The sequence below is a fragment of the Seriola dumerili genome, unplaced genomic scaffold, assembly GCF_002260705.1.
Source record: "Seriola dumerili isolate Sdu_G_001 unplaced genomic scaffold, Sdu_1.0 BDQW01000432.1, whole genome shotgun sequence".
Taxonomy (NCBI): Eukaryota; Metazoa; Chordata; class Actinopteri; order Carangiformes; family Carangidae; genus Seriola; species Seriola dumerili.
This window is the reverse complement of record NW_019174687.1, coordinates 789,857-814,527: the sequence shown is the minus strand read 5'-3', so window position 1 is coordinate 814,527 and position 24,671 is coordinate 789,857.

Sequence of the window (24,671 nt, the reverse complement as noted above, 5' to 3'; positions counted from 1 at the left end):
ACTTTAGCAATGTGATACAAAACACAGAGCAATATTACATTATAAGTGGAAGTATTTAAACCTTACAACAGGTAAATGACTGTTAGGTTTATAAAAAGTAGATGCACTTCAAGTGGCTACAGACCTGCTTCCTTCTGATGTGAGGCTGAAGAGTCCTCAAGGATAACCATGTGCCTACAGTACACGTCTCCATTGAGTCAGTCTGGCATGCAACATCCCTTGTTGCAGGAAGTTGTATAGATGCACTTGATGTGCTGGCTTGAACAGAGGAAACAGAGGTTACACCAACATCTTCTAAAATGTGTAGTTATGGCAACAGCTGCAAGCAGTGCAAAAATGATAACACAAATGCACTCAATTGTGTGTAAATTGGGTTGTCAAAAGCTTGTAAATGCAGTAAATAGCCCACTACATGTGCAAAATGCAAAAAATGTGTATTGTAGCCTATCCTACTAAAAGTGCACAACTAGCCTGCTTTGCTCATACCTTCGACATAGTTTTAGGGAATAAACAATAGCGGCTGCAAGGCGGACTCAGAGGGCGCAACACACACCTAGCTCGGGGAGTGTCACCCACCTGGGGGCGGTGTTATTTCCCTACATGATGACATCAAGGGAAAATCTCCAATTGGCCTGTGTGAGCACACATTTTCTGAAAGGTGGAGCAAGCAAAACACAGAGAGGATGGACTTTTCTCATGTTTGGGGGGTTTGTAGACAAATCATGGTAAAGTGTATTTTGCATAATATTATCCATTAATTTAATTTATTCATTATCCTCTTAAAATCACATGATTAAGAATACACTTATCACATTTTAAAGTAAAAATTGAAGGGATGCAGTTTCAAAGTGTAGTGCAACAAGTTTGTTAAATTTTCTACTTGAATAATTGGGAATTAAAACAGTTATATAAATAAACACCAGGCAGATGTCTGATGAGCTCCTGGTGTATTCAGCCATCCCAGCGCACAGCAGAGATGTTAGTTAGTCCACATGTCTGCAACAACCTCCTGATGTGCTTTGACATTCGACCTTGAGGTATGTGTGTGTGTGTGTGTGTGTGTGTGTGTGTGTGTGTGTGTGTGTGTGTGTGTGTGTGTGTGTGTGTGTGTGCATGTTGTTGTATGTGTGTGTGAAAGAGACAGAGGGAGAAACAAGAAAGAGTGACAGCTGACAGCCCTGCAGGCAATGAAACAGCAGACTCCCTGCAGCGCTGACATCCTCCAGTCAGCAGCTCCAACACACACTCAGCCAAACAATGACTGTCCACCCTCCCTGTGCTCCTCTTCATGTGTGTGACCGTGGATTGAATAACGCTCTTCATTTGCTGGCCCTTGTCTCTCTGAGACTCTACAGGCTCAAAGAAGCAATAGTTCAAAGAACATGTGAGTACGTGTGCAGACTTGATTTTGCTGCACTGCTGCTCTGCTTCCGCTTCAGTCCACAAACACAGACGAATTGTTAGATATTCCTTCAAAAGCACTGTAGGTGCTGATAATTTGTGTTCTTCAACATTTTTGTTAGTGTTGAACACCACACTTTAAAAATTTAAAATTCTCATGAATAGGGCACCACTTCCCACTTCCAGGGAGGGACATTATTTCATAATTAATAATCGATTAATATAACAAATGCAATCAGAAGCCGTGACTTCTATATTCAATGGATCTCCAATTTCTACTTCAAAGGAACGCAACAGGACAACAACTGCTAACACAGGGTAAATGTAAATGTCTGATAAGATGATAAGAGGAGCAAAAGAAGAGTGTAAATAGCTGATAATATAAACTAATGAACTTGGCAAATGTAGGAGAAAATATGATAAAGCTGTTTAATACAGCTACACTATGAATTGATACTGAGATTTCTACAAATGAAATCTGATGTTTAAGATGTTATTTTATTCCAACATCAACCCAGTCATGAGCAGAAGAGTAAAATCTCACCTACTATGAGTTGCACTGTTGGAGATTTTCATGCTCGGAACCTGCAGTGGTTGGTGTTGAAAGACAGGAACTTGATGTGTAGTTACTGGGCAGCTGGCCCCACCAGTTCTCTCAGCTGTTCAGTGGTCCAGGTGACCTGAACACACTTCAAAAGTCTTCAAAATGAATTTGTGATAATGATTAAAAAGTTACAAAAATATTCCAAGGTACTTCTGGTTCAGAGTAAAATCGACAACACAGTGTCATGGTTTGTCATTGCAGACATTTTATGTTTGAAATTATGTTTGCATTTTGTCACTGTTTTATTTTGTAGTTTCCTTGTGTGTCTCTATGTTTTTACTTCCTGTCTTTTTCCTGTTTCCCTCCGTGCTGATTGTCTGCCCTGCCCTAATGTGTTTCACCTCTGTTCAATCACCCTTGCCTCCCTTGTGTCTATGTAGTCTCTGTGCTACCCTTTGTGTCGGTTCGTCTGTTATTCTCCCCTCAGGTATCTGCTGTTGTTGTCCCCTGTGGTTCCTTGTTCTGTGGCTTTTGACCAGTTTTTGTAAGTATTCCATTAATAGATATTTTTGCACACATCCCCATGTGTTGGCTGCATTTGGGTCCAACTTTACCCCTCTAGACGTGACAAAATGAACTGACCAAGAAATGGACCCAGCAGCCTATGCCAACTTCATGGCTTTTTTGAGATTGCCTCATGAGCCTCAACTCTCCCGCCAACCACCCTGGCTGACAAATCAGCTGTTCCAGCATAGGTGGTACCAATTGACGTCTCATCGGCTCCTGACTCAATTCCTGGGTCAACCATCCTGGCCGTCGCATCGGCTGTTTCAGCGTCGGGTGTCCCGGTCGACACCTCCCTTGTTCCCTAGTTGGTGGTTCTGGACAACATCTAGCCTGCTGTCCTGTCGGTGGCCCAGCTGACTCCTGTTCCTGATTCCCAGTTGGTGGCCCAGCCGACTCCTGCTCCTCATTTCCTGTCAGTGGTCTGGCTGACTCCTGTTTCCCTGTTGGTGGTCCGGCCAACTCCTGCTCCTTGTGTCCTGCCGGCAGTCTGACCGATTTCTGTTCCTGATTCTCTGTCAGCGGTCCGGCCGACGCCCATTCCTGTTCCCCAATTGGCGGTTCAGTCACCTCCTGCTCCTGTTCCCCAGTCACCAACCCAGTCAACTCCTGGTCACCCGGCAGCCTCCAGAACGGTTCCATCCGTTTGCCCGACCTCCCGGTCACCCCACTGAACTGCCCAGCTTGTTCATAAGGCCTCCAGGCCGTCCTCCCGAGTTGCCCTGTTTTGCCCCTGAGCATCAGTTGATGCTGTCCTGCTCTGACCCTGGGGTCCCAGGCTCTTTCCCTTTCCCGGTTACTTTCCTTCCTGTTCCACTGGCCCCCTCCTCCAGACCCCCTATATATAGATATATATCTATATATCTATATATCTATATATCTATATATATCTATATATCCATAACCTCCACAGGATGGAAATTGGATCTCATTTGCTTCTTTCTGACAGAGTCGCTCAGTGAGTTCATTCTCCTGTTAATTCAGCGTCCTCACATGGGGTCTGAATGAAGCTATGATACTTTGGGAGAAACCCAGCTGATGTCTTCATTATTCTATACTGTCTGTTGAGGATACTGTCCCGGATGTGTCTTGTAGCTCGTCATTATCCCACATTTTCATTGCAGGCTACATTGCTGTATCATGCTTACCAAACTAGCCAGGCCTACAGATAGTGTACATTGCTGGCTGAAGGCTGCCAAGAAGGGAAGACGCTGTGTGTCAGAACTGCAGGAACCAATTCATCCCATCCCCAGTAACGTCCCACAGCTTAGTGATCAAAAGACAAATTCACACATTATACAAGGTGTGTTTTGATCAAATCTGATTGGGTGGGCCTGTGATGCCTTGGGCCATTACTGGCTACATGACTGATGTGTTACTGTCTGGTAAAATAATGGTCACACAACCACAACCATTATTACTCTCTTTCTCTTTCCCCTCCATTTCCTTCTTTGTCTTTGCATTAGTCCACATGTCCCTCAAATTAAAGGCATCTTGATGAAATGCAAAGTTATTCTTGATACTAGAACACATTGTGTGAATGCATGAGGAGACAACATTAGCAAAGCCTTTTTTTTCTCCAGATATTTTAAATTCTGCATTGTCTTCTTCCCTGCATTGACTGGCACAGTGTTACTTCCAGTGGAATAGCATGAAACCATTAGATAAATGTGTACTGCGTCATCTACCTACTTGCACATGTGCATCCTCATACATGTGCGCGAAATCCCAATACTGACCCATTCATTCAAACATTATTTCATAGTGTTAGTGGTCAAATACTCCACAGATTAAAGATATATAAAATATTTAATAGAACAAATTGAATGTGTCTAAAGTTAAGATTTAACTTTTCTGCATTAAAATGTCTAAAAACAACTGAACCTAAACTAAACTCTCAAACCAGAGAAATCTGTGATTTTAATCATGGTAAAGCTATGTGTCATTTGGTCGCCTGTCAATGACATCATATCCTCTATGATCATGTGTCAGTGTTGTGTTTGTCTGACAGAAGATCAAAATTGACTTTTATCTAGTGCCACTAGATATCTTAAGCCACATACACTTTTTACACCTTGGTGGTTTTCAACAACCAGATGAAGGATTTCAGTCATTGGGTGTCTGGATCTAAAGTCTTCAGAGAAACAGGCTGAGGAAATGTTAGACAGCTCAGCTCCCAGCTGCTGGAGACGTCCTGTCCTGTGTCAATGAAGAGTTTGATTTTTAAAGGTAAATTGCTCTCTGCGTGTTTCTACGGGTTTTAATCCCCTGGTGTGTTTCTAATGGAGAGGAGGACACCTTTGTGGATAATTAAGCTGCTGGTAAAAAACCTGCTGAATGTCTGGTTCATAAGTTATCAGAGAAACAATCTAACAAAGGTTAGCATCAATCTCAGCTCCAACTCTTCCCTGACGTCTCTGTCCTCCATAAATGTCAAACTGCTTCATTCAGTGTTTTTAACGGTTAGAATCACCAGGTCTGTTTGATTTCCAGAACCACTGACACTGAAGGAATCCAAACCAGGAGGAGCTTATGGTAATGGTGAAGAAGACAACAACTCCCATGATTTCAAGCTATTCAATTTTGCTTATTGTTTTGATTGAGAGACCCCTAGAGGCAGAAGTTACAGAATGTGTGTTTAAGCTGCATTATGTTATGTTTTACATCTAGAGGATGAATACACCAGCTTTTATATACAAGATGATTGCATCTGGTTTTTATGTTTTATTATGATAGAACACATTCAAACAGCTCCTGGGTTAACGACAAACAGACCAATCATTTATCTCCCCACATGTTTAATGTCATTCCAACACACAGTGGTTAAGTTTTTCAGTCTTGAGTCTAATACCTTTACATTTTTAGCTTCCAAGATCTTCCACTCTTTTCACAAGTTACATATGTAGTTTTTAATTTATAGTTCATCTATAATCATCAGAAATTATCAGAGTATTTAGATAATTTTTCTGATTAAAGTCATCATAGGATTTGGTTTTTATTTCCAGTTGTGGTTTGATGGTTTTAATGGAGCACTGCAGAGTTTAGCAAATGAAAAAAATGAACACATCAATAAAAGAGGAGAACAGAACATTGTAACAGACTTTTCTCCACAATAGTTAAGATGGTGCTGTGATGGTTCACTTTTATTAACACTTCAGAGTGGAGTGTGGGATTCTTCACATGCATGAGGTAAAGCAGGGCTTTTCAATCATTCATTTCAGAAAGAATGTAAGTAAGTGATTAGAGGTGGAGGGAGAGAGAGGGGAACAGTCAGAGGGTACGAGATGGGAAAAGCAGATGAGGAGAGAGTCCAAGTGATTGAAAATATGAACAAAGACAGACTCAATTTGAGCATAGCCAGATGAGAAATTAAGAGAAATGTGCTTTGACCAATTGTGTATCCTGTAAGTAATGCAAGTGAGCTCATTAGCTAAAGGGCTGCGTTTTCCTCAGCAGGCCTCTCCACACTCTGTTTCAATGCTCTTAAATGAATGGCTTTAGAGGTTTTAATAGAGACACCCAGCACAGCTCAGCCATTGAGAGTCCACTCAAAAGTGCTATTTTATAATGGCCCCTATTTGGACTCATTACAGGAAGTACCTTTTAATGCATAGTGTTGTACTTAAGTAAAGGTAAGAGCCGGGCTTTGTTGCAAAGGAGTGACTGCATTGTGAGTGTATTGTACTGTCGGGAACAAAAAGGTGAACTAGTAATGTCAGTGTGTGACAGAAAATGGATTTTTGAGTGCAGTGGATCTTGATGGCTAATAGAGGCCAGTGTTTAGTGTGATTCCTATAATGGCAACAGTGCTTTAAAGACTCAAATGAACTCAGTTTTAAAGGCAGGCTTAGCTGCTTGAATGTGAAAGAGAGATTAGTTTTTTGTTTGTGTTCACAATGACTGTTGCTGTAATATGTAATATGTATGTAAAAGACTGTAAAATCCAAAATAGTTTATCACTGTAGTAAATACAATGAATTACTGTAAATCAAGAAACAGTACACAACTTTAATTTTCATAATATGTAGAAAACACAGGATTTTACTGTGAAAATTTTTTAAAATTGTAAAATTCATGGGAAAATGCAAGCATGCAAATACCCTAAAATTAACGGTATTATTCTGTCTAAATTACAGATTTTGCTGATGTGTACATTTAAATTTACGGTATAAGACCGTTAACCATTCAACAAAATCATACCTTAATTTCTACAGAAAGAAGATGTTAAATATATGGTATGTTTGTTATATAATGTTGATTTCAAGGAAAAACATATATGTTTAAATAATATAATTTGTTGTTATTTTATGTAAGGTCCTAGTAAGTATGGATCTAATCTGATACTTTATGCAATAAAAAACTATAGATAATGTCTTTTTGTCATATTCCAAAAACACAGCAATTTGACATTTGAATTTTCTTACTATTATTTCCTACTTCATTATCACAATTACATCTAATAAAATTGGATAGAACAAAAGACACTTTAAAAGAAAACATGTGCAAGGATGGCCAAAAAACACAGTTTGCTTCATGTGGCTCTCTAAAATGAAATAGTTTAAAAGCAAATTATGAAAATATGTGTGCAATATAAGTGATAATACTATGGTATTTGAAAAGTAAAATATAATTGTCAGTAACTTTGGGACTACATATGGTGTTTCTGTCTTTTCAATCGCTGAACTACAGGCGTTTTCCTTATTTTAACTTTAAGCTACCAGTTTTCTCAACAGCCATCAGTAAATTTAGCCTAGAGAGAGACGGGGGGGGGGCGCAACCTCCCTCACACAGACGCACCTTAACGAGTACTGAAATTTTGAATCCAGTTCACTGCCACTTCTGCGCGCCCAGCACTGAACTTCTGTGGAGATTATACACAAAGTCCTGACTCCTGGGGACATAACATTTCTTCTTGAGGTAAGCATTTTTACAGAATTTGTTCCAGTCTGAGAGTAAAAGCCTTTTTGAAAGTTTTATTTGGGTTTGTAACGTTACGCCAATGTTACTTTATGTTTGCTAGGTCAGAAGGCAGCTAATGTTTTGTTTTGCTTTGTAAAAACTAACATTAGCCAACATTATCTAACCTAGTTATTTAGGGGTAAGTTAACTTAGCTATCTTTATTTTGGGAGTTGAGAGAGTTGACTGTTGTCTAACATCGTCGTTTACATGGAACAGTACACACTTTACTGTAGTTAAACTGTTAACCATTGAAATTCAAAACAGTATTATTTGATGTTTTTATTTAGGTTTAGTGTTTTAATAAGCAGTTTTATGGGTTATGTTAATGCATGAGTGGAGAGACATGTTGAAGGTGGACTTATCTAACTGAACTTTAAGAGTGAACTCTTACATAGCACTTGCTGTATGAAACAGTTATTGTACCTAACTGTTAACCATTGACATTCAGAACAGTATTCTGTGATATTTTCAGTTAGCTTTAATGTTTTTGAAAGCATTTATCTTTCGGGTTATCGTTAAATTAATGTGAACTGGCTTCTTATACATTTTGGTGGAATTACAAATGGCCAATGATTACTTGAGCAAGAAGGCCAAGTCAACAGCTTTTTTCTTGGTCACTTTTTATTAAAGGCTGTTCTTTCAGTTAGGTCCAACAATTTGAAGGGAAAACTGACTCATCATATAATTCTGAAAATGGCAAACAGTGATTTACTTTAGGATTTTACATTACATGCAGAGTTTTGGCTTTATGTTTTTGCCAGAAGCAGCTTTTTAGAGAATTTGGTCAGACATTAATTTGAAAAAATCGAATTAAAATCTAATTTACTAACAGGGAGTGTGCTGAACTTATTATTTATCCATGCATTTGAGTTAATATAATTGTGAAGAAAATTTGAGGTTTTGTTTCTGTGCTTTTGTGACATTTCAGAGTAGGTTGAAGGCTGGTGGTATTGCTAAGATTCTCCTTTAAGGTAAGTAAACTGAACACATCTAATGAATCTTTTAACATGATAAGGGTAAATTGTCATCTGTACACACTGCTCTTGTATGAATTAGCTTCTCTTCATAACAAGTGTCAATACCCAAGTCTTTTGCTCCTGCCACCTTTCAGGCATTGCATTCAAACTCCTATGAGTGGTTGTGGACTTAGAGGAAACAACTTGCTGGTGCTTGTGACACCCAGGAAAACGGTTAGTGTCTAATCCATTTACATGCCAAAAACAAGTTCTTCTTCTTCTTCTTCTTCTTCTTAATTTTGTCTTTTTTTCTGGCTGTAAAGAGGATCTTGCCAGGCCACAGTGAACACGTGATGGACAGCTTGTGAGTCTTCAAGGAGAAATGATGACAGCACCTGTTCAAAGTTCCAGTTTCCTGAACATCATACTCTCTGTATGAGACTCTGTCCCATCTGTCTTCAAGTCTGGACCCAATGAATCAGACACCAGTCCTGTCAAAGCTAATTAGAGGTAAGCAGTGGTTTATGTCAGTGTAGCAAATGAAAGGTAGATGCAAGCACAACTCAAACTTCACTCAATCGATCTTCGACAGGTGCATGCTCCTGACGACCTGCAAAACTATATTCCAGATTACTGGTTTCTTCTATGTACAGTATAGCTCATTGGAGCTCAGTTTAACAACAAAAGGCTGAATTTATCTCTGTGTAGCCATCATGCTCAAGCAGTGCATCAATCTAACTTTTGCTTTGTTTCTGTTTCTGGCTGCAGAGAGGATCATGCCAGTCCACAGTGAACTCCTGATGGACAACATGTGAGTCCTGAGGCAGAACAGATTTCTGTTCCTGAACCAACTCACTCCGAGAAATAGAACTAAGAAACACAGGTATGATTACCACTTTTTTTCACGGCTTTGGCCTGCTGCGCTTCTTCATCATTTCTGCGAACCATAGCACAAGTTACTGCGCAATCTGAGTATAACTCTGTCTCAGGTGTAGACTCAACAACTTCACACACATCTGCCTTTGAAGGCGACAGGACAGGAACCTGAGTGACTACGTTAGGTGGTAAATCATCAGTGAACTCATCCTGCCAGGTCGTTCACAAGAATCATATCAACCTCGTCCACAGGCAAGGCTGTATGCACCCCAACCTCAACCTTTCCGGTGACCAAACCACAGACCAACTCCATTTTATGTACTGTTACTGGAATAGCAGTCATACCCATGCCCCTCATCAAAATAAAGCCACAAATGTTTGTATCTGAAGAGAAAGGAAGAAGTGATTCAGAGACAAAGGTATGTAGTGCACGACTGTCTCAAGATTTTAGTTACCACCTCAGAATGACCCTCTGTGTGGAGCATCAGCAGGGGTGAAAAAACAGGGGCAGCCAAAGCAGCAGGCTTTACTTGCACATTACCTGCAAACTTTGCTTCTCCTTTCAGTGAAGGACATTCATTTTTCCAATGTCCTTTTCATTGCCAATAATTACAAGTACTACTAGAATTGTTTTTCTTCCAAGTTGTACATTCAGACCTGCCAAAACCAGACTTCCCATGGGAGAGAAAAGATTTACCAGGGTGCACTGAGCAACTACTTTGATTCACATTAACACTGGCATCACCAAATGTATTTTCATGAGTCTAAATATACTCATCGGCCAAAACTGCTTCTTGGGGTGTTTTCACTTTTCGTTCATTTATCTCCGTAGCAATATTGTCTGGCACACAGTTTTTAAATTGCTCAAGTGCAACTCTGATGCAGAACATCAGTGATTAAACTCTCGCACAAATTCAACATGAGTCTGATGTTCTTTCCTTCTTAAATTCCTGAAATGTTGCAGATGGGTTTCTGGAACAAGATCATAAGCCTGCAACACCATCGACTTCACAACATCATACTTTTTGCTCTGCGGCACAGTTAAAGAAGCAATGGCCTCCTGCATCGCAGGCGGAGCCCCTCTAGAGGGTGACCAGGAGTTGACTGGGTTGGTGACTGGGGCACAGGAACAGGCATCGGCCGGACCGCCGACTGGAAAGGAGGAGCAGGGGTCAGCCAGACCACCGCCAGGGAATCAGGAAGAGGAGTCGGCCGGACCACTGACCGGGAACCAGAATCAGAGTAAGCTGGACCACCGACAAGACACAAGGAGCAGGTGAGATGTTGTCTAGAACCACCAACTCGGGAACAAGGGAGGAGTTGACCAGGACCCCTGACACTGAAACAGCTGATGCGTCAGCTAGTATGATCGCCTCAGGACAGAACAGCAAAGGCTCTGGATAGCTGGGAGGCTGGGGCTGTGACTTGGGCTGGAAGCTGGAGGGCTGGGACTGTGGCTTGGGCTGGAAGCTGGAGACCTGGGACTGTGGCTTGGACTGGAAGCTGGAGACTCGGGAGTCATAAAATGTCCGCCATTGCAAAATATGACATATACACCCTATGTAGGAGCCAAGTTAAGTTCATATAAGTCTAAGTCAATAAATAAGCACAGTCTATATTTTCGTTTGAAAGTAAATGTTTATTAAAATAAATAAGTAATTTCATTGAATAATTGTAGTCATAAAAATTTGTGAAAAGTCAGCTAAAATTCATTGATCTAATTCATGTTGATGTAAGAAAGATATTCTACAAGAAGGTAGCATTTTGGTAGCTTTCTATTACAGCAGTGAAACAGGTTACTGCCACTTTAAGAGAAAGAGCTCTTTGTGTTGTGAGAGGTCTTAGAAGTGAATTCAGGCATATGAGGCTAAATCAAGGACCGAGCCACATGGTTTTCTTACCATAGTATAGTTTATTGATTAGGAGAACTTGACTTTGAACCATCCTGTAAGAAGATTTAACAAATTTTGGATTAAAGAACTTTGTTTATCTTTTTTACATTGGAGTCCTGTGGAAGTTTTTCCCTCTTCAATTGAATATACATGAGTAATCCAAGGGAATTTAAGCTTTGACCCACCACACTCTAAATTAGGGGGGGGGGGGGTACTTTTTCATAGAAAACTGGTAGGTCCAGAAAGTCCCCAGAAAGCCACAGGTGTGATCCCAAGCATATAACTCTCTTTCACTGCTGCTTCAGTAGATTAGAATGCACCAAAAACCTAATGGGTAAAAACTCCAGTAACCAAACAGACACCTTAAACCAAAATGCACAATGAAGTAACACATAACAAATTTTAACCAAAACAGAGATAAAAACGACTAGAATAATGCCCCCCCCCCCCCCCCCCCCAAAAAAAAAAAAACAAAGCAAAAACAAAACAAAAAAAAAACACTACTTTCCAGATTTATTTTAACAAGGAGGCAGATAAAACCATACCAAAGCACCAAATGCCTACATACTAACTGGTAAACCCCCATTGCCACAGGGGGTAGCACAATACAAACCAAACTGGGTCAAATGATCACAAAGACTAAGCTTCATCTTACCAAACTACTTTATCCCGGACGAGCCTCCAATTTGTCTCAACCCGGCTCAAGGCTGGACAAAGAAGGGAAGATCACACATGAGTTATAACTAAAATAAGTTTATTTTACACAACTAAAAATGAAATCAGTCTAAATTAAACTAAAACTAAATTAATTATTGTATACCACTGAAGAATCACAGACGTGTTACATTTAAAATCTGTGTATAAATATCATCTGAGTCTTCACTTGTTTGTTCATAAAACTGCTTCAAATGCTCATACAAACTGGCTTCAGCAGAAGTAGATGCGTCTGTACCGTCTGTACTGCTAGCACCAGCCAAGCTGGGCCATGTCTATGGAGACGTTATGCAGCATGCTGTAAAACTGTTGTAAAAAGTGAACCTGCTCCAAGCGAGCCGCCCTCAGCATCGCTTCCTCTTGTGATTTCTTTAGACAGCTCTTTCTGTTTTCTCCTCCGGTCTCTGCTTGTAGTTTCTTGGATCCTGTGAGCATGGAGCTCAGTCTGGCTCACACCAACTTTTTCTGCCTCTTGATTTGCCTTTCTGAAGTTGTACAGTAGTTGGATTAGCATTATTAATTCTCTCAAATTTAAGATAAATCAGATTCTTATTAGCACACTTTGTGACGGTTTAAAAATATCACCTCAGCTGTGGCCAAAGCTGTGTGGTGAATTGAGTGAGGGGATGTAGAAATATAATAACTGCAAATTTGTGGATTGTCTCACAATGTGTGCACGGGTACTCTGTGTTCCTCATCGACGGAGAGGACAGAAGGGGTGAGGAACAGACCTAATCTGATGTAAACTGATGTAAATGCTTGGACTGTCTGGTCTGTGGTGTGCAGTCACTTACTGAGCGGATACAGAACTGTGACACAATGATTAAAATTTCAAGTGTGTACTGATCTGGAAAATAATTCTGCAGCGGTCTTTGTAAACAGACAACTATGATATAACAGCTTCCAATGATGATCTTTTAATGTAAGTTTGTATGTATTAGTTTGTATGTATTATGTTAAACAGTCAAATGTAATGCGAGACAATAAAAGTGTTATCTAAATGTTTGTCTGCCTCATACAGTGAGATTCAATGAATTGGAATCTTGCACCATTTGTCTTGCAGTTCACTCCTGTTTAAAGTTCATTTGAGTCAACTTAATGAATTCAGATAAACACACACATCCATGATGATCTGAATGTGCATGAGTCACACTATCCTTACACACATACATACAAACATACATGTTCATGGAGCTCATGTCATTCATTTTTTTATGTCTCTGCGCCAGCGACATTAGAGCCGGAGGCATATTATTCTCAGGTTGTCCGTCCATCGGTACATCTGTCCCATTCTCGTGGACACCATATCTCAGTAATGCCTTGCGGGAATTTCTTCAAATTTGGCACAAACATTCACTTGGACTGAACGATGAACTGTTTGGTGGTCAAAGGTCAAAGGTCAAGGTCACTGTGACCTCACAAAACACGGTTTTTGCCTTGTGAACAGGATATCTCCGTAATGCCTTGAGGAAATTTCTTTAAATTTGGTACAAACGTTCACTAGGACTCAAGGACAAACTGATTAGATTTTAGTGGCTAAATGTCAAAGATCAAGGTCATGGTGACCTCACAAAACATGACGTTGGCCTTGTGAATGCAAAATCTCAAGAACTCCTCAAAGGAATCACATCGGGCACAAATCTCCACTGGGACTTAATATGAACAGATTAGATTTTAATGGTCAAAGTTCAAAAGTCAAGGTTAGTGTGACCCCACAAAACACTTTTTAGCCATTGCTCAAGACTTCACACAGCAATTATGACAAAATGTCACACAAATGGTTTTATATTATATATCATATTTTATATGACTCTGGATAAACAGGATGTCACCTGAAACTAGTCTGAGTGGAGGAGGCAGACAACCACGAGGAGGTGATTCTAGTTCTGAATGAGTCTATAATGGGTTGCATACATGTCCCTGACAGACGGACTATGTGTGTAGTGTTCAACAGTAGCTTAACAAGCTTAAGGAAGCTGTATGAGTCACACTACAAAAACAGTAAGTATCTGCATGTTCTATTCCTAATCAATCCTGCATGTTAAACATTTAAATTCACATTCAGTTAAAGCTGCAACAACAGCCCCAATGCGTCTGTCAAAATTTACCTCTGGACAAAATGTGACCTGAAAACACAGAGGTGTTGTCCCTTAACTTCTCTCCTGTAGTGTCGAACAGCCTCAACCTCAAGTCACTAGGATCTTTGAATTGATGTGGGGATAAGTCAAATTTGTCTCACTGTGTGGCAGTTTTGAGCTCACACTGGTGTGATAAATTAAAAAGGTGTTCTCTGATCCAGACAAGCGGGATCAAGTCAGTGAGTGATGTAAAAAAGAGATACATTTGTCTGTACATCAATATATTTCAGTTATGATGGAATCAACATCCTGCCATTTATGTGACAGATGAAAGACAAGTTCTCATGACACAAACAGGCGTGTTTGACCATGCATCATGCTCTGAGACACCAAGTTTCAGGAATCCTTGTCATTATAATAATTACAATTATACTAGTGATAATAGTGATACTCTTTTCATGGAGTACAATCCAGGTAAGAGCCCTGATACATAAAAGGATTTCCATTACTAAATCTAAAGCCATCACAAAGGCAGAGAAATAGATAATAAAAAAGCACGGATCAAGGTTGAATCAATGTTGAATAATGTTTCCATTTTGAAAATTGAATCAACGTTGATATTCTGACGTCTCAACATCTTTCTTTTCAAAATTGGTCAAACTGTAGCTCGAGTTTCTTTTCAATCAACACTGTACACAGCTGTGCATTCAATTATATCATATCCTAGTTTGCAATTGGATCATAACACCTTTATCACATGAATCAGATTATTACTCAATATAGGTCACTGTGTGTGTGTGTATGTATATGTGTATGTACATATGTGTGTATATACACACACACACTATATACTGTATATATATCCAAAAAATGTATTATGTAGCTGTCCCTTTGTGCCACATCACAGGTACTACAGCCAACTGGTGTCTTCTGATGGCAGAACACAAAGTTCCTTCTCCCTACAGTGCCCGCATCACTCTTAGCAACGGTCTGTTCCTCTGAGGAGTAGAGCAAGCTGCACTTCTTGTGAAGCCGCTGGGGCAGGAGATGTGGTGTATCTCAAAGTTGAAGACTGAGATGTAGATACAGAGCCCTGGTCTGCCAGCTCCTCAACAAGTGCCTGCTCAAACTCCTTCTGGGTCATAGCCGGACCCCTCTTGCACTGCTGGTAGAAAAAAAGTCCTGTACCACTACCTGTTCTTATGGGTAACACTACAGTAACCTATGAGGGCATCAGGTCAACACCACCCATATGCTGGTATTAGTCCCTGATTGCAGCTGGAACAATGACATCAACCTGCATCCGTTGCCCAGCTGTCTTCACCCACCTCCTGGCTGTGTCTCCACTGAAAGCTTTGTGGATAGAGGAACACATCACAACCTCACAAGTGTCCCTCCACTTGACAAAAAGCAGACAAATGTCCCTGATCCACCTGATGGTGCCTGAGGAGTATCCCCAGTGAAGTCATTGGCCTGGGTTTTAAGGAAACCTGTTCAGCTAGGACGGATGGTACCATAGGCCCCAATCTGCTTTGCCAGCAGGTTCTGGAACAGCTAATTGGTGTAAAAGTTAGTTCAGGTCCTCATAGCTCATTGCTCAGGCTCTTCCCAGAGTCAGTTGTCTCCCCCTTGTAGACATAGAAGTTCCAGGTGTAGCCTGAACTGGAATCTGCAAGTACAAACAATCTAACTTGACTGTCAAGCCCAGTCAAGTTAGATTGTTGAGTCATCCTGCTGAGTCATCCCTCTCTTCACATCATTCTCCACATCAGCTGTGAGGCTGCTCATGTGGAGGGCTCAGAAAATGTTGAAAAATTTGTTCCAGGAGAGGAACAGGAAGCCGCACAAGCAGGATCCTTTCCAGTGATCCATGAATGTCATACACTGTTTGCATTTGTGTTTGCATATGATACAGTGGGTTGGGGGCATGAGGAGAAGAGAATGCTCTCAGCAACCTTCAACTTCAGCCTCTGGCTTTACCTCTACCCTGAGCACCTCTGGCAGCAGTGGCCTGTCGAGCGCTGGGTGTGGTGTCAGCAGTGTCCCTGGTCCAGCGGGTGTAGGAGTGGAGGCAACACTGGTGGCAGCAGAGAAGGGGTGCTCTGGTCTCAGTCTGAACTCCTAGCTTCCTCTGGCCTATAAAACAAAATGTAATGCACATTTAGCAAAATACACAATTCAGTTGAATGGGGCATTATTGGCATGGGAAACAGGTTTATGTTGCCAAAGCAAGTGTGAAATACAAACAACATACAAATAACATATACAGGGGTTGTGGTGTAAAAATATCCCCAATATCCAGTCATTCACAGTTCATTATCTCTAAAGAGATGTTATTTCAATACTGTAAACAAATCCCTATCCATTTGTTTTAACTAAATTTGAAGTCAGGGTAAATATGGAGACCACATAACTCAATGAAACATAAAATCCAGACAAGAATGAAGACATCATCCTTCTACTCACCAATCTAAAACGGCATCAAGGCCTTGAGCACACATTTCCTCTCTCTCCGAGTCATACTCGCTGTCCTCATGATCACCCGTGGTGAACTTTGTCTTGCCCTGAGCCTTAGGCATTGCAAAACCTATACTACTAAAATAATGCAAAACCAACAAACTTCTGCCACTGTATCTGCTATCTTCTCTGTTGCTTGTCTCCTCTCTGCTAACTTCTCTCCCTGCGTCCATCCACTCGTCCTGTGTGTAAAACAGTGACGTTTACGCCATTACGCAGGCCAATTTGGCTAAAACAATGCTCAACCCCTCTTGCTTGGTATCACTGAACAGGGTAAATGCCTGTACTCAAGCCAGAATGATTGACAAAGCCACTAGCCAATGACAGCACACTCAATGACTGGTAGACTGTCATCATTGGCTGTTTGGAGTAGGTGCGCTCGCCCGTATTCACAGTTTTCCACTTGGTAACCTTTTAGAGAGGTTCAAGAACATGCCAGTGAAAAAACTAAAAGTCCAAAGCTCCCATGAGGTGAGGTGTTTTGACAAGATTTAGAAGGGATATGATGATTTTCATACTCTCCTGGTTATTGTTATCAATATGATTTATTTTTTACGCTAGGACAAAAAAATACCATGTATGAAGTGATATAGTTTATCTTGTATTTTAATCCTATGAAATGCATCAAGAAACCTCCATAAAATTGAGGACATTTTCTGGAATGACATAAGGAACAATTCAAGACTGCCCTTCCATTGTACAACAAATAAAGGCATTTTAAAACACTGTACAGACTATATTACACTCCATCACAGCCGTACAAAGTGAATGATAGTAAATGCATTAGTCGTTTAGCTTCTGAAGGAAGTCTGCTCCATCTGCTGTGGGACTGCATTAAACTGAAAGATCTCTGGACATTTTGAATACTTGGTCATGCCCTTCGGTCTCACCAACACTCCAGCAGTTTTCCAGGCCCTTGTCAACAATGTCCTACGTGACATGCTAAAACGCTTCATTTTTGTTTACTTGGATGACATCCTGATTTTCTCTTGCAACATGGAGGAGCATGTCCAGCATGTTAGGTTGGTTCTCTGGCACCAGCAGTATCAGCAGAGAGCACAGCTGCGTGTGGAGGAGCCGGCTAGTAAGAATTAGTGCAGTAGCTGGGTCACAGTGACCTAAGGCCTCATACTGACCTCTCACCTGAGTCAGTAACTCGTCAGGTAGACAAGAGAAAATTCCCTCACAGTCATCTGGCAATGAGGGCCACTCCTGCAGAATTTAGCAATGGCATGCAGGCCAGGCCAATGAAAGTGGTGTCTAATGTGAGCTATGATTTTGTGCTTTCCAAGATGGCTGACACAGGGGATAGAGTGACCCAAGGTAAGTAAAGCCTCCAACAGGCTTGGAGCACCACTGACCGCTTGGCTGCTCTTAGCCAAGATGGAGGACACCATTCTGCAGAAAAAGCTCTTTGTGATGATGTCAGGCTCATTTCCTTGCCGGCTCCCCTATGCTCTCTGTAATAAAGGATCATAATCACTGATATTTTTGCATGTCTACAGTGTTGTTGGGGATCTTAAAACCCATCTGTGGATCAGGCACAATTCAACTGCTGCTTTAACTGCACATTTGACTTTTTTCTGCCTTCTCTGTCATTGTGACTTCTGAGACTTCCTGGGTGAGTTGAGGTTTCTCATCCTCATGCATATAGCAAATAGGAACTATCAGCACAAATGTTAGAAGGTAAAACTGCCATTATCAGTTAGGCTGGAGGGCCTGTCCATTTACTTCAACACATTTTCATTTTTTGACCACAGTCAATTTCAGCTTCAACAGTATGGCGGGACACAAAGCACATTTGAGTCAGCTTAGCAGAATTCTTTGGAGGTATGGATGTAGTGTGGTGCTCTTGTCCACACAGACACTGGTGCCTGACCCCTGTGGCCTCTGATGGTGCTGGAGTTTTTCAGTGCTGCACATGAGAAAAGACATAAAGAATTGAATAACAAACATGGCCGCCACAGCTGCTCTCTCTGGATAATGTGCTTTGATCCACACCTGAAGCTCAGGAGACACCATTCTCCTCCAAGCTGCAGTAAGTGGAACTAATAGTATTCTGTAGGTACAAAAGTAGGGCTGCACCTAACGATTATTTGTTTTTTCGATTAATCTATTGATTATTTTTTCGATTGATCTAACTATTATAACACCAAATTTACCCAAAATAAATTTTAAAAACTTGTCACTTATATTTCAATATTTTTGTTCTTTAATACCTTTGTGTTTTTCCTACTGAAATTGTCATTTTTAACAGTTTAACCAAGTGCTACACATGTCCAGAATCAGCATAACCTCAACTAATAATAAATGTCACTCAATAAAGACTTCAGTACAGTATAATAGAGGTTAATATCCCATAAAACAAAAAAAAAAGAACCTTGAATTGTAATCATTTGTTTGATGTAGAGGTGATTTGAAGTTTCTATCTTTATCTGTTCATGAGATGCTCATTCTCTGGAACAGTATTTATGGGTCCTTTTTGTCTGGTCCTTGAAAAATGAGCTCCAAATCCTCCGCTGGACTAAATATGTGACTGTCACATCCTTCTGTCTTTATTCTCTCACTTTAATAAACTCTAAACAACTTCTCCTGACATTGATATCAGAGTAAAACAGCACTGCTCCCATCCAGTCTCGGTATAAACAAAAATCCTCTATACAGAAGATACCACATTACAGGCTGCACCAATGGCATGAAATGGTCTCCTAAGTGGACATTGTCTGCCAACCCTCCCCTCAAACCAAGGCAACTGGCATGAATTGTGACAATAGCTTATATCAAAATCAATCCATATATTTTTTTATTGTTATACAGCCTGTTGCTGCACAAAGCTTGGGCATTTTTAACACTAACTGATGGATTACTTGTCCCTGCCAAAAGAATACAACAATCGTCGACACAACACTGATACAGTACAAATTTGCACCTTTTTTTGTCGCTGTTTTTTTTTTTTTTATCTACTAACAACATCCAATCAGCCCAGTACCGAGTCATGTCAGTTTAATAGGCTAATAAATCTGTTTTAGCAATTGTTAAGCAATGAAACATGTTTAATTTAAGTTATAAAGTTTAATCCATGGTTTTTTGTATAAGTCAATCCAAAAATAACTGGTTATCTGGTTATTGTTTGGCAAACGATGTTGGCAGTTGACAGATGTTACGAGAGTATGGCACTGAGACAGAGGCAGGTCTCCACTAAAGTTAATTTTCTCCTGATCTGTTGATCTGAAAAATGTCATTTTGATGTCAGAATGCCCTGAAGACGTGGGGCTTGTGAGAACTGGGTCCAATATTTATTTCGGTGACTATGGAGTGAAAGAATCTGTTATACTCTGTGATCTCGTACACTTTGGAATGAATACACTCAGAGAGAGAACATGAAATTTGGAAACGTATATGCTCCCAGGGGCTTAAGAGGGTTAAAACAAACAAAGTATGCACTGCAGGGCATTATTCCCCAACAAAAAGTAACCCTGTCTTAACTGGTATTCTGTGTTTTACAGTCCGATGTATATTCTCTCCAAAATAAAGCTCCGCTCCAAGTGCTTGAGCATGGCAGTAGTACTGCTCTGATAAGCCATTTCTAACTTGTAGAGCTTGCAGAGCACCATGTTCTTCGGTCCCTGCTTAAAATACTCCCACACTTTAGCAGATCAGGGGTGAAGTTTTTTCTAATGCTTGCTCTTTGGAAGAGTCCATGCTCTGACTAGGCGCAGCTGTCTCACTTCCTCCTTGCAACGCGTTGACGCACAGTACGTAAATCGATGTAGTTACGTAATCGATTACATTGACAAAAGAAACAAAAGGATAGTATGAACGACAAAAAAAAAAAAACACTGCAGCTAACATTTGTTCAGCTTGTTTTTCTGATAATTTATGATCCAGATGTTATAAAAGTTTTTTACTGGCAGCCAAATTATAATTTAAAACAAACAGACTAGGAGCAGAGTGCACCAGCTGGGCGTAAAAAAGTAGGACTTAATTCTAACGTCAGTCTTACACCTGACTTTGTGATTTAAATTTACACTGAATGCACCAAACCTGATTGACCACAGTTGTAGCTGTGCCTGGTCTTATGATGCACATTCACGTGAATACACGTGAAATGGTGATTGTTGCTAAGCAACTCGATTCAGTCTAACATCTACCTTCAAACAAGCTCCTTTAAACAAGCTGGAAGAGATTGTAGATAGATGGAAAACCAAAAGATAGACAATTAATTTTACTGATGTACATCGACCATATAACCCACAGTAGTTTAAAAGGCTCTGTTTGCATAAAATCAGAGAACAATCAGCAGCTGCAGGATGGGGGAGAGCACTGCGTTTCTGTCCCATGCTGTTCAATTTAGCTCAAACATGACGTCTGCCACAGTGAAACCACTCTATCAGCTGACTAAACAGACGTCTAGTGGGTTTGTCCGATCACAGACTTACCGCCCTTTAATTATTTATTTTGTGAACAAGACAGGCTGCTATCGTTGTTTTTCTTCTTGGTTGTGTGATCAATATTATAATACATAATATCCATTATCATGGTTTCTATTCTAACTTTCCAACTTATAGCTGCTCCATACTAGATGTAGTATTTACACACAGGCCCAACACATAGGGGCTTAAGTCACAGTGGTGCCTAATCATAACTCCAAGTTGGTCATAACTTTCAGTTCAAAGTTAGACGTAGCATTACAGCCAGGTGTACAGTATGTCCAGCTGGTGCACTCCACTGCAGGGTTTTACAACCAGGAGAAACATCGAGCAATTCAATTTCACGTAAAAAAAATCTGTGTTTCTCTCGCACTGATAGGTGGACACAGGCAGTTTTAGAGCAGCTGGTAAGGTATGCTCAGCTTGTTTCTTTGATAATTTAAGGTCCAAACATCTGAAATCCTTCATCCCATTAAAATATATAGTTAAAAACAACCAAGATCTAAAAAGTGTATCATTAAATGTGGCTTAAAACTGAATAATAAGTCAATTTTGACTGTTTCAGCCAAACACAAACCTGATGCATGTGCAAAAATAATATAAGACCCTTGGCAGGTGACCTGGTTTCAAGCTGGATGTCCCGAGTCCCAGCAAACATCTGTAAAACACTAAAATGTCACCACAATGAAAATAATAATTATAAGTACACTTATAGTATACAGAGATGTTTATCATGGTCTGTCCACTCATTAATACTAAATCCAGTATAAAACACAAACACTGCAGCATGTGTTTATCAATGTGTCATTGTCTAGGCTGTTACTAGTCTGTGAGTCATAGGCAAGCACTATAGGCTATGATGCTTGTAGCTCTTTCTCTGTCTGACCTATCAGGATGCTAAAAATTAGCTCCCATGCCAGACTGGCAGTCAGTCTGTTATAAAGAGCTCCAGGCTTACTCCTCAATTCGTAAGGTACCCAACAATGTAAAATGCTCTGTTCATGGTGTCCATGTAGATGAAATAATTAGTCCCCATCCTGATGAAAATGTATGTGAAGCATGAATAAGTGGTGTAGTCATTTTTAGACATTTTAATGTGGAAATGTTACATATACCATTAACTGATGTCAAAACTACAAAAGCAAGACCCAGGTTGATGAAAGTGAATTTCCCTTTAATTATACCCCTCTCGTACGAGTGAAAGCCAGGTGACAGGTCAAAGGTATAAGGGCATTAAGACTGAACATATGTTCAGCTCTGTCTCAAGTTTCTAGACATCCTCTCCTTCTTAGATCAGATTTGTATATAAATTCTAACAAGTAGGATATTTCAGTCTTATTTTGAAACCCAGAAATCTCAGAACACTTCATTAAATAATAACACCCTAGCCCTAACCCTAACCCTCAAAATGAAAACAACAGATAAAATTAAAGTTGTAATTTCTCAAAGATATACTGTATTTTTTGAAAGAATGTATCAAGCAATTTACAGTTTTCTATCAATGCTAGTGACCAATGATTTCTTCATGTACTTTGTTCTAAAGTTAACAAGATGCTGATTTGAAGTTCAAGAATTACAATATGCATTGGTTTTATAACGGTTTTCTTTGCATGTGACTTTTCGGTGTGGAATCAGTGAACAGCTGTGTATAAGAGGCCTATAACACAGTGTGTCATTTTATGCCCTTGGACAGAAATAAAAATATTTCTGGCAGCCCAGGTGTGGGCTTGAAGTAAAAATTGAGCCAATACAGCAGACAACACAGAACAAGACACACAAGCAGGAAACCAAAGAGATCAAAGCCACAGTGAGTCAGAAAAGGGCACAGGAAGAACAGGTAGACGTGACAAAGCAGTGAGAGATGATTAGAGCAGAGAAGCACAGGAAAGTAATAACACATCTAATACAGACGGCGCACATCACACATCAGCACAGTTTTGTCTAGTCATGAGATGCAGAAGTGCAGAGGATCACTATCCATGACCCGCTGAACCCTCAATGCCATCATCCAATGCAGATTAGCTTTCAATCATATCAGAGGAAGTTTGTCCTGGCTTGAATGATTCTTGCTAACCTGATTGTTTTACACCTGGTCTCCCAAAATCCCATGAGAACAGTGGAACACATCGCATGAGCACAAACAACAACCACTCCTCCAACCTGAGCAACCATCAACCCTCTGATACGACCCATAGCAGTGTTACCTGTAATTAATATGCAGACTCTACCGACAGTGGCGTACCTACCTTCATCGCCATGGTTACTATAATAATGGTCATGGCTGGGTTAGGTTTAAGATGGTGACTTAAGTGCACTTCCACAACGATCTTTGTTGTCATGGTTATAATATAAACAGCTCATTTCACATGGCAATTGAACAGCGCTCTCCTGTGTCATATTCATCCTTCCACCACAACCTCCTCGTGATGTGGACTTTGTCTCTCTTTATACTACGTCACCACACCTTTCCCTTTGCTCCTGTCATAATTACTACAACCACTAGATGTCGCCTAGCAACAAAACCTAACTATGGGTTATAATAACCTTCTGCAAAGACGACCTGTGGGCTGTTTTTTTTACAGGAGGACAGTCCCGAGCACAGACAAAGTAACAAAAATTAAAATCCAGATATACTGTATTCTCTGTTTTACGTCATCTACTACGTCATATACTTCTTCAACTAACTATGATGTAATGATCACAGTATTGTTCATAAACATGTATAATGCACCAAAGGACACAACACATATAAAAGCACAAAAATAGGAAAGGCTAAATCAAGAAATGGAGCGATTTATGGATGTAAGAGGATGTATATCGTGATGTATTTTAGTAGAGAAAAGGGACAGTTTTACAGGTTATATTTGAGTTTGATATTAGAGAGAGCCATCAAATATAATGAATACATGTAACAGATAATTGCACTTGCAGTATTTAGATGTTTTTACTGTGAAACACTTTTCATTAATAATGCAAAAGACACTTAAGACGTATGAGTAAAATTTCAATTAAATGTCTTATAATAAGCTTTTACAGTGAAATTATACTGTGAAAATTTACAGAATTACTCTGGTGACCACCACTGACAGTTTTTTTTGTACATAAAAAAAATTTAATAAATTTTTTTTAAATTGGCAACAGCAACTTCATTGTTGTGTCTAATTAGAAGCACCAATTGCAATGTGACACTTATTAATCACACACACGCATACACATCTAAACTCATCTGGTATAGTTGAGTATTTTTCATTGTATTTATTCATTATTCATGATCTTTCTAACTCCAGAGCTGACTCCCACTGCAGCAGCACCAAGCACACAAATACAAATAGGGACATGCACACACACAGCTGACGGCCTGTCACAGCTCCAAGCTGTTATTCACAGAGGAGCTGCTTCTGCTCCCATGATGGGAATTAACAAACGCTACAAGGAATTAGTGTTTCTTGGCACTGTACAAATTAACTTGTTCTGCTCTGTCTCTTTGCGATGCATGCAGCTCCTTGATATGACTCCATTTGGGTGCTCTTTGTGTGTGCGTGTGTCAGTGTGTGTGAAGGAGAGGAAGAAAGACAGTTTGTGTGTGTGTCTCTGTGGATTAACAGAAATTAGGCATGGCAAAGCCCGATGTCAGACGAATTTCTCTGGGTGATTTTGTCCAGACAGAAACAATGTAAGGAGGGGAGACACAGCAGATGCACGCACGTACACACGCACACACACGCACACACACGCACAC